The 10,488-nt window shown below is 49.4% G+C and overlaps 1 long non-coding RNA gene across 1 annotated transcript; it reads right to left on the bottom strand.

Moving 5' to 3' along the window:
- Nucleotides 1-624: 624 nt before the first annotated feature.
- On the bottom strand, nt 625-8,170 carry LOC125109107 (uncharacterized). Its single transcript, XR_007130116.1, has 3 exons — nt 7,666-8,170; nt 5,840-7,132; nt 625-983 (listed from the first exon to the last, which is right to left on the bottom strand). It is a non-coding gene; the product is annotated as an uncharacterized LOC125109107 (long non-coding RNA).
- Nucleotides 8,171-10,488: the final 2,318 nt, after the last annotated feature.

The raw sequence follows: 10,488 nt of genomic DNA, 5'->3' as shown, positions 1-10,488 counted from the left end.
AGTGGCTGGTCATATTTGAGGTTAAGGTAGGAGGTGAGGCACAGAAAATAATCAGAGGACTTTGTGTCTGACGGTCCCACACCCTCATGCCAAGCTTTTATACTTGAAGGATAATGGAGGTGAGCCCATGTGGGAAGTCCAGAAGGAAACACTGTTTCAGACCATAGAGACACAGGCAGGGGCTGGGCTGGGCTCTTTCACTTTCTTCTGTACTGATTATGTTTAAGAACAATGGCAGGCAGGCCCCTGTCTTTCTTACAGCGGTCGTTGGCTCCCAAGCGGCTGGCTTTACCCCTTCTTCCCTCCCTCCAAACCTCCTCCTTCAGAGAGGCCTCCCTGAAAGCCGAGATGGAGTCTCTACCATCATACTAGGGTCAGAAAACTTCTCGTAGGGCAAGTTGGACTAGCCCTGGGCATGGGAACCAGCAGACTCTACATGAACAGGCAAGAAGATGGTATGAGGTCTTCAGGCTGCATCTCTGGACCCCCTTACAGGTGGAAGCAAGACTTCTGGTCCCACGTCTAACCCAGGGCGTTCACATTGGTTTCTCCTGACCCCAGCATTGGACCCAAGGAAAGATATTGACTTTTGGTCCCCCCCCCACCACCCCCATGAGGTACATCAAGATTGAGGGACAAACAAGACTGATGACACAGTGGCATGGGAGGCATCAGGCTGAGCAATGACCCTGCTCCTAGCTTGGGAGGGATAGCCAAGGTTGACTTTCCGTGAGAGCGAGGGTCTCCCTTCCCATCACAGCTTGCCTGTCTCCCTAGAGCCCCGGCCCGCCTGCTGGCCTCGCCAGCCATCCCCTCTCCTCTTCTCTTGAGCAGCGTGCTCTGGAGCTCTTGCACCATTCAGCACACTCCCCTGCTTTCAACCTCTTCTTGGAATGTTTCCTCCTCTTCTGGTCTTGAGCCACGATCTCCCTGCAGCCCTCTCAAGGAAGGCTGTTTATTCTCATATTCTCTGCACCTGAGGACTGACAGGTGGAGTCTGTCTTTATTATTCCTCATGGTCATTTCCAGCCCCTCACAAAACCCTGCACCTTGGACGCTTCTGCTCCCAGTTCCACCCTCCTCCCTCCTCATCCCTGTCATCTCCCAGACTCCTAGGTGTGCTCCCTCACCCATGGAAGACCCCCAGGTCCAACTTCTTCGTCTTTTTCTCCACTCCCCAACCTGACATTATCCTCACCCTCAACCTCAAACATATCCACATCCTGACCTCTCGCTTCCTTCACCTTCATCTCCAATAATTGCTGCCTTTGTTCTCCATCACCACATTTATCCCTGAAGACTTTATGGTCATCCAAAGCCTCACCACTTCTGAAATCAGAAATTCTACCTCCCACTCTCCCTCCATCATCTCTGAGCCTCTCAGTTCCCTGGCCCAAGAGCCCCTAAATAGTTCTCTGGCTTCAGAGAACTCTCCAGTTTGCCAATTCCTTCACTTTCTCTCTATCAATCAGCACCCTAGTGCCTTCACTTTCTTTTCCCAGATTCCCTGGCTTGTGGATGAATAAACTGTGGTATATTCACACAATGGAATATCATACAGCAGTAAGTAAAGAGCCACGGCAACATAAAGCAAATGGATACATCTTAGCAATACACAATTAACTGAAAAATGTTAATCCCCAGAGATCACATAGAGAATGATAATTTTTTTTGAGGTTATAGTTAATATAAAATATATGTATATCATATTTGGAAATATACACAGACATAATAAAACTATATAAAAAGGAAAGCAAGAGAATGTGGTATACAGGATTCAGGATGATAGTGACTGCGGGTAGAGGCGGCAGGGGGATGGGATAGGGAGAGGAACCATATGTAGGATGTGGGTCATTGCCAAGGCTTTTGTTCGGGTGGTGATATTGCAGGTGCCTATTACATCATTCCAAATAACTAATTAAATAAAAATAAACCATGCATGGATCTTTGGTGAGTGTGTCAGGGAACCAGTGCTGTGTGGAAGCATCCAATAAAATAAAGATTCCATGTGTTATCATGACATTACTTGCTTGCAAATATATTGAATCTCTCTCGTCCTCCCACCACCGAATCTCCAAAGATCTCTGGGTCTACACCAATTTTTCTTATTCTTCCTATCACAATTGAACAAGCATCCCAGTTTCTTTAGCCCAAGAAGAATCCCATCCCCTATTCCCTGGATCCTGTCCCTTCTCATCTCCTCAAGAATTTTGCTCCTTGGCTAACCCCCCAGTCTCTGCTTATCAATCCCTGTCTCGAATCGGTCATTTCCAGGAGCACAGAAACATCCTGTAGTCTCTCCCATCTTAAAAACAGACAAACTTCCTGTATTAGTTAGGTTAACCGTTAGGCTGCTATAACAAAGAATTCCCCAAAGATGGTGTATCAAGTAAGGAGAAGTTTCACTCCTGCATGAGAAGGCTAGGAAGTCAGGATAGGGGAGATATGGTCACTCCACCCCTCTGTAGCTCTGCCATCCTTAAGTCCCAGTTCCCCCTCAGGATGGAGGCTCTGGCGCTTGTCAGCACTGCAACCTCCCAGCTGGAAGGAGAGGGAAAAGGAGAAGGAGAAGAGAGTCCCGATTCCACTGAAGGGCACAGCCTGAAAGTGCCATGCATCATGTCCATCCACATTGCATTGCCCTCAGACTTGATCAAAATGCACACCAAGTTGCAAAGGAAGTTAGGAAGTATAGTCTTTTGCTGGGCAGCAATGTGTCCACATAAACATCCCATTACTATTCAAGAGGGGGAGAGCGGCTGTCAAAGAAAAGCTATCGTTCCCTGCCGTGGCCTGCATCTCTGGCCACCCAAGTAAACACAATAAACTCTTTTCCCCACACAGAACATGTTAATCTCCTGCCCATGCCCTAGACCCATTAGGTCCCATCCATTTTTTAGAAAGATGTTTATTTATTTGAGAGAGAGACAGAGAAAGCATGAGCAGTGGGGAGGCATAGAGGGAGAGGGAGAAGCAGACTCCCTGCTGAGCAGGTGCCTGACTCAGGGTTTGATCCCAGGACCCCAAGACCATGACCATGACCTGAGCCACCTAGGCACCCCAGTCCTGTCCCTTATTGCAACCAGCTCAGAGCCCAGGCCCTCTTGATGACTGTCAGATCTTGGTATGAAGTTCAGGTATCAGTCCAGTGACATATAAACAAAAAGCAAGTTATCTGTTTGATCCTTCCACTAGCAAGATGCATATGCAAGAGGAGGTAAGAACAGGAGAACAACAATTAAAACTGCCTCGTGGAAAGGAAAAATTAGAAAACACGGAGCAGGAGCACAGCAATTAGTAGATTCCCCCGGGGCAAGAATTCCAAAGGTTCCCTGCATCCCTGAGGAGTTTGTTCCTTGGTACCGATTACCTGAAACCAATTCCTTTATCTATTATTCTCTGTGGCCCCTGGCTTTGCCTTCTGTGAGTTCCTTCCTTGTCTCTAGGGCCACATCTGAAGAGGGCATTGGGGAATATGTTCTTCTGGGGAGAAGTGAGGATATAGCTTTCACAACATTTCCTGGGGCTGCAGGTTTGGGAGCTCATGGTATTATTTACTCATTGAGCAATCCCAAAGTTGCACAGAGTAGGCTTGTAGACGTTGGTCAATTAATTCCTCACAAAACCTTATTATAACACTACAAAAATAAAATAAAGAGAATAATTTTGTTTACAATCATATATAATAGTATAAAATAGGAGTACATTGAACAAAAGAAGTTCCAGGCTTGCACATTGAAAACTACAAAATATCTTTAAAAGAAATTAAAGAAGACCAGGGGCACCTGGGTGGCTCAGTCGATTAGCTGTCTGACTCTTGATTTTGGCTCAGGTCATGATCTCAGGGTCTTTTTCTTTTTGTTTGTTTGTTTTAGATATGACACCAAGAGCACAGGAAGGAAGGAGAAATAAGGATGGAAGGGATGGAGGGAAGGGGGGAAAGAAGGAAGGAAAGAAAGAAAAAAGGAAGGAAGAGGGGCACCTGGGTGGTTCAGTGGGTTAAAGCCTCTGCCTTCGGCTCAGGTCATGATCCCAGGGTCCTGGGATTGAGCCCCACATCAGGCTCTCTGCTCAGCAGGGAGCCTGCTTCCCCTTCTCTCTCTGCCTGCTTCTCTACCTACTTGTAATCTCTGTCTGTCAAATAAAAAATTTTAAAAATCTTAAAAAAAAAAAGGAAGAAAGGGAATGAGAGAGAGAGAAAGAAAGAATGAGAAAGAAAGATGGGGTGGCTGGGTGGCTTAGTCATTTAAGCATTGGCCTTAGGCTCAGATTATGGTCCTGGGGGTCTGGGATTGAGTCCTGAGTCAGGGTCCCTGCTCAGTGGGGAGCCTGCTTCTTCCTCTCCCTCTGCAATTCCCCCAGCTTGTGCTCTCTGACTCTCTCTGTCAAATAAGTAAATAAAGATCTTAAAAGGAAAGAAAGAAAGAAAGAAAGAAAGAAAGAAAGAAGAGAGAAGGAAGGAGGGAGGGAGGAAGGAAGGAAGAAAGAAGGAAAGGAGGAAGAAAGAAAGAAAATCATTGGTTTTCATCAACATTAAAACCTTTGTGTTTCAGGAGTGCCTGGGTGGCTCAGTGGGTTAAAGCCTCTGCCTTCGTCTCAGGTCACGATCCTTACAGGTCCTGGGATCTAGCCCCGCATCGGGCTCTCTGCTCAGCGGGAAGCCTGCTTCCTCCTCTCTCTCTCTGCCTGCCTCTCCACCTATGTGATCTCTCTCTCTCTCAAATAAATAAATAAAAGCTTAAAAAAAAAAAGCCTTTGTGTTTCAGAGAACACTACAAAGAAAGTGAAAAGACATCCCATAGATTGGAAGAAAAAATACTAGCAAATTCTATATTTGATAAGGGACTTGAATTTAGAATATATACAGAACTCTTACAACTCAACAATAAGAACAAATAATCTGATTTAAAAGTGGAAAAAGAATTTGAATAGATATTTCTTTAAAGAAGACATACAAATGGTCAATAAGCGCATGACAAAGAACCCAACATAATTAGCCGAGGAGGACATTCAAATAAAAACCACAGTAAGATACTGTGGTTGAAAAACAGTCTGGCAGTTTCTCAAAAATTTAAACACAGGATTACCTTATGACCCTGCAATTCCACTACTAGATGTGTATGAGAGAGAACTGAAAATATACATCTACATAAAATTTTGCACATGGATATTTATAGCAAGATTATTTGTAATAGCCAAAAGGTGGAAACAACCTAAAATTCTATCAGCAGTTGAATGGATAAACAAAATGTGATATATCTATACAGTGACACAAAAAAGAATGAAATACTGGTACATGTTACTGGTTGGCTGAAACTAGAAAACATTACGTTAAATGAAAGAAGCCAGACACAAATGGCCACATCTTGTATGATTTCTGTTTACGTGAAATGTCCAGAAATAGGCAGATTCATGGAGACAGAAAGTAGATTAGTGGTTGTCAGAGCTTGGGGGAGAGAGGAATGGGGATGTCTGCCAGTGGGTACAGGGTTTCTTTTGGGAGGTATGGGAATGTTCTAGAACTGGCTGGTGGTGATGGTTGCACAACTCTGTGAATATACTAAAAGCCACTGAATTGTACACTTCAGAATGGTGAACTTTATCACATATGAACTGGAGCTCAATAAAACTATTTTAAGAAAATTAGTTTAGTTCCAGTCTGTTCCAGGCACCCATAATCCCACCCAAAAAGCTGATCTAGACCCAGTTCTTAAGCCTGAAGACACATTTCTGCATCTTTACTTACCAGCCTGCACACCAAGTGCATCCTACCCTCTCTTAACTTAATGGTGGTTCATGGGATTACTGAACACAGTAGGCCCAAGGGGAGAAGCAGCACCTTTCATGGGATCTGGACCGCTGGACTGACTCTCATCTGGAGGGGCGTTCTTCACTGAGCTGCTCGGGAAAGGCTCAGACCGCGGTCTTATCTCCTGGGGAAGCCGCCTCTTGAGGGGCCCCTCATGTCATCGCTTCAGTTCGGGGTACAAGAGTAGTTGGCTTTCTCAGCACGTGGAAGCTTCCAATACTGGATTCTTCACCAACTTAGACGCCCGGCCACAGGCAGGACTGGTCTCCATGAACAGAGCTCCATCCCCTTTCCCCTCTGCTGGCAGACGGCTGTCTCTATTCTGAGCCCACGTCTCACAAAGTCCTTGCTAAATGTGCGGGGAAGACTCTCCCCACCAGCCTTTGCACCTTTTCCAACCCCTTTGCTCTAGGACGAGAGGCTCCATAGACACGTGACTGGTCTTCTCAAATACCACGGGAGATGGTGTTTCCAGTTGTTCTGCATGACATGGTCCTCAGCTTTGCCACCTGGGGTATCGGCCAGCTGCCCAGTGCCTCGTGCTCACAGTTTTGCCATGTCAACATTCTACGTCTTGATAACGAATTCTACGTCCGTCAGAACGTGTTTAGACGATAGAGAGTTCAAACTCCACTGCAGGTTTGTTTCTGTACGGTGGGAGTTGAGGATTCAGGGCTAACATAGTCGTTAGTGGATTTGGAGAACTCAGGCTTCTTGTACTGTTCACGTCACTGTAGTCCCCAGGCTGCTCCCATCACAGCATAAGACAGCTTCCGCCCTGAGTTGGATTGCTCAGGAGCAGACTCTGAGGCAGACATTTGCAGACAGGTGTTTTAGGGATGATCTTGGGATGAACCCTCATGGAAGGGAGGACGGAAGCAAGACTGGGCAAAGGTGATGCAGCCCCAGCACAGGAGCCAGCCAGTCTCGCAGGAGCACTTGGAGCTAGGGTGGCCTTCCAAGTTGCCCCCATGGAGGCCGGGAGCTGGGCTTGTCATCCCACCCCATTGGATGAAGACCTCCATTGGGTACCCCAGGGAGGAGGCATAATTTTGGACAAAGTGCTTTCTAGGGAAAGACTCAACTGAACTGTGTGCGAGCAGACAACACTCTTGTGATGGGGGAGGGGGTGCTTTGGTTTCGGACCGGGTACTGGCCAGGCTCCACTGGTGTCCACTGCCACGCTGGGCACTGGAGCTCCAAAGTCTCTCACCATCCAGTGGGGCATGGAGAGCCCCCAAAAACACTTGTGTGCACGTCTCTTCGAACAGATTAGCCTCGTGGTCACACTTAACCTGGAAGGGCCATGTGCTCAACTAAAAACTCGAGAAAGAAAGCAAAAGTGAATATTGGAATCATTTGCGAGTTCTGGGCACATGTCCCTTGATTCTATGTCCCTCTTTGGCCATTGTCCCCTTTGGCTGTCCCTCCCCAGCCCCTGGCTTCCTCCACCTTGGCTTCCCCAAATATGTGCTGTGTCCCCTCTTCCCATCTAGCAGCTCAGGCCAGAAACCTCCTCCCTTTCCACCCAGCCTCCCTACCCTCACCTTCAGAGTCCACCAACCAGTCAGCTTGGAATCAGTTCCTTTTCTCCAGCGTCTCCACTGCTAGCCTGTCGCCCACCCCTCCCCATCACCTCTTTCTGTGCTATTCGGACAATACCACCACCTTCCTCCCAGCCCCGGCTCAACATGTTCACTCTCCCTCCTGCTGCTCCTTTGCACATGGCAAGCAAAGGCAAGCAGCATATAACACAATGATCGGAGGTGTACATGGAACAAATGGACCCCACTGCAAAGTATCCAATGCTTATTCCCACTGAGAGAGTCCCATATCAGCACTCCCCCATCATTTACCACGACACTGGCCACCAGAAGGCTTGTTGAGTACCTGTGTCCTCCTCTAAACTGGAAGCCCCGGGATAGCAGGGGTCTGCCAGTTACATACCCCAGCAAGTCCTTGCTGCCGCCTGGAGCACACAGCCCTGGGGGGCTGGTGAAGCCAGGAGGGTGCTCTTGGGACAGGTGGGAGCGGGTTTGGGGCCGTTGGCTTCCCCTACCACACCCTGGCTTTCCCAGAGAGGACAAGTCCTGGACGGGAAGGGGACTGCAGAGCCTCCCCTTGAGCTCCCCCCATGGGACAAAACCCAGGGAGAAAGAGGAAGATGGGAAGAGAGGCTGGGCCCAAATAGGGAGGGAGCCTGAAAAAGAAAGGGGAGGGGGAGACCTTCCTTTCCAAATGGCTTCCGGGGGCTCCCACAACACACTCACTCAGAGGTATGGGAACCCAAGGCCGCCTGCCTTGTGCTGAAGCTTTCTCAGTCAACCCAGGACTCCTGGGAGGAGAAGTGTTGGACACCCAGGCGGGAGCCCCCAGTTAGGAGCCCCTATAGTCATAATGACTGCCCCCCATCTTAGGTCAATGTTTAGTGGTGGCCGGAGCCCAGGAATACTTTATCGGGACACGCAACTCCAGGGGTGGGGTTGCAGCCTCGGCATTGGCAAGGGCTCGGTGGCAGGAGATAAGAAGGCGGCACCAGGAAAGGTTGTGTGTGTGCTAAACCGCGGGCTCCCAGTGTACCCCTGGGGCCAGCTCACAAGGCCTCCATTGTTGGGGTCTGGCTCCCAGCCCATTGCCAGCCAGATAGGAGCTGCTGTTCTGACAAGGCGAGAAAAGCACACCCCAAGTTTGTCCAGATGCTGTTAGCCCATCCTTATCAGGCCCAGGGACGGGAGCTAGCAAAGCTAGTGTTGATTCTGAGGAAAAAAGGAATGGAGTATTAGCAAACACGGCAAAAGTCAGTCTCGGCAACAGGGGTGGGAGTCAGCTCTGGGTTTTGTAACAAGCAGCCGGAGGCAGGAGTGGGACCCTCCAGAGTGTCCAGTGGGTTGGGAGGAGGTCCCACAATGTGCCCAGGCCCATGCTGGGTGTTGTGGGGTAGGGACAGAAGCCAGGCATGAACAGTCTGCTTCCTAGTTGGGAAAAAATAGTTCATTTCTTTTTTGTTGTTGTTGTCTTTTCTTTTCTTATCTTCTTCTTTTTTTTTTTTTTTAAAGATTTTATTTATTTATTTGACAGAGAGAAATCACAAGTAGGCAGAGAGGCAGGCAGAGAGAGAGGAGGAAGCAGGCTCCCCGCTGAGCAGAAAGCCCGATGTGGGGCCTAAACCCAGGACCTGGGATCATGACCTGAGCCGAAGGCAGGGGCTTAACCCACTGAGCCACCCAGGCGCCCCAGGAGGGAGAGAATCTTAAGCAGGTTCCACATTCAGCTCAGAGCCCCATGTAGGGCTGTATCTCACAACCCTGAGATCCTGACCTGAGCCGAAATCAAGAGTTGGATCGTTAACAAACAGAGCCACCCAGGTGCCCTGAAACAGTTCATTACTTCACCCAAAATATTTGAGTGCAGGCTTTTTGTAGGTGCTGGGGATTCCCGGGGTGATGTCCTTGTGGAATGAAAATGAAGGGTCCAGAAGACCGGGAGCCAGGGAAGCAAATGGTCTGCGAGACAGAACAAGGGGGAGATGGCTCTGGGGTGATGGGTCCGGAGAGGCACAGAGGGCTGGGCATGACTGAGGGGTGGTGAGGAGTGATGCAGATTTTATCAGGAGACCTGGTGTGAACCCAGCTCCTTCCTCTGCTGGCTGGTTCTGGGAGAGGAACTTTTTCTCGGTGAGCCAATTTGCTCACCTGCAAACTGGGGATGATGAGAAAATACCCAAAGGGGTTACCACTGAGGATGGAAAGAGAGAAGGAAGGTAGGTGTTGAGCACAGAGCGAGCCCTTGGTCCCGCCCCCCCCCCCCCACACACAGGTGGGGCTGCTGACCAACGGGGTAGGTGGCGTGGAAAAGATGGGATGCCCCTAAGCAGGGGTGGTGGGCCAGGATTGGGTTAGCGGGTCAGGAGCGGGCGGGAAGGCAGCTCCAGAGGAGGAGCGTGAGCGAAGGAACAGCCGCCCAGAGGAGACTGCCCGGGGTGAGATGGTCCGCAGCGTCGTCCCCATCTCCCCCATTATAAGGCGGTAACCGGGATCACCGTAGAAAATGCCATTTGGGGCATGCCTTAAAATAGAGATTTGGAAGAAAAGAGCACTTTGAGGATGAAAAGTCCCTAGAAAATGTCAATTCGTAGAATCTGAGGCCCTCAGAGCAATGAGTAAAGAAACCCATTCAGCGAAGATCAGAGGCCGGTGGCTGGGGAGACCCACTGATTAGAAAGGGTCGCAAGGCAAATTCCCGTCCTGGGCATGTATGTGGTGCGCCTGTGCAGGCCTGAGACAGAGCTGCTGTAAGCGGGCAAGGCTGGGGAGAAACAGAGAGGCTCATTAATCGCCTCCAGCCGCCAGAACAGAACACCAACACACTGGCTAGCTCGAACAACAGCCGTTTATCTCTGCCCGTTCTGGAGGCTGGAAATCCAAGATCAAGGTGCCTGCTGACTCGGCTCCTACTGAGAGAGGCTCCCTTCATGGCTCGTGGACCACGGCCTGCGTGGTCTTTCCTCGGGGCAGGGACCGAACAAGAGAAATCCATCTCTGGCGTCTCTGCCTCTTCTCGCAAGGACATCAGTCCTATTGGGTGAGGGCCCCACCCTGGTGATCTCACCGAACCTTAATTCCTTCCTCAGGGGGCCCATTGCCAAGGACAGCCACAGCCGGTGGTAGGGGCTTCAGTGT

This window comes from Lutra lutra, chromosome 9, assembly GCF_902655055.1.
Source record: "Lutra lutra chromosome 9, mLutLut1.2, whole genome shotgun sequence".
NCBI classification, from domain to species: Eukaryota; Metazoa; Chordata; class Mammalia; order Carnivora; family Mustelidae; genus Lutra; species Lutra lutra.
The sequence above is the reverse complement of the archived record's forward strand: the minus strand, read 5'-3'. Positions and strand labels throughout refer to the sequence as shown.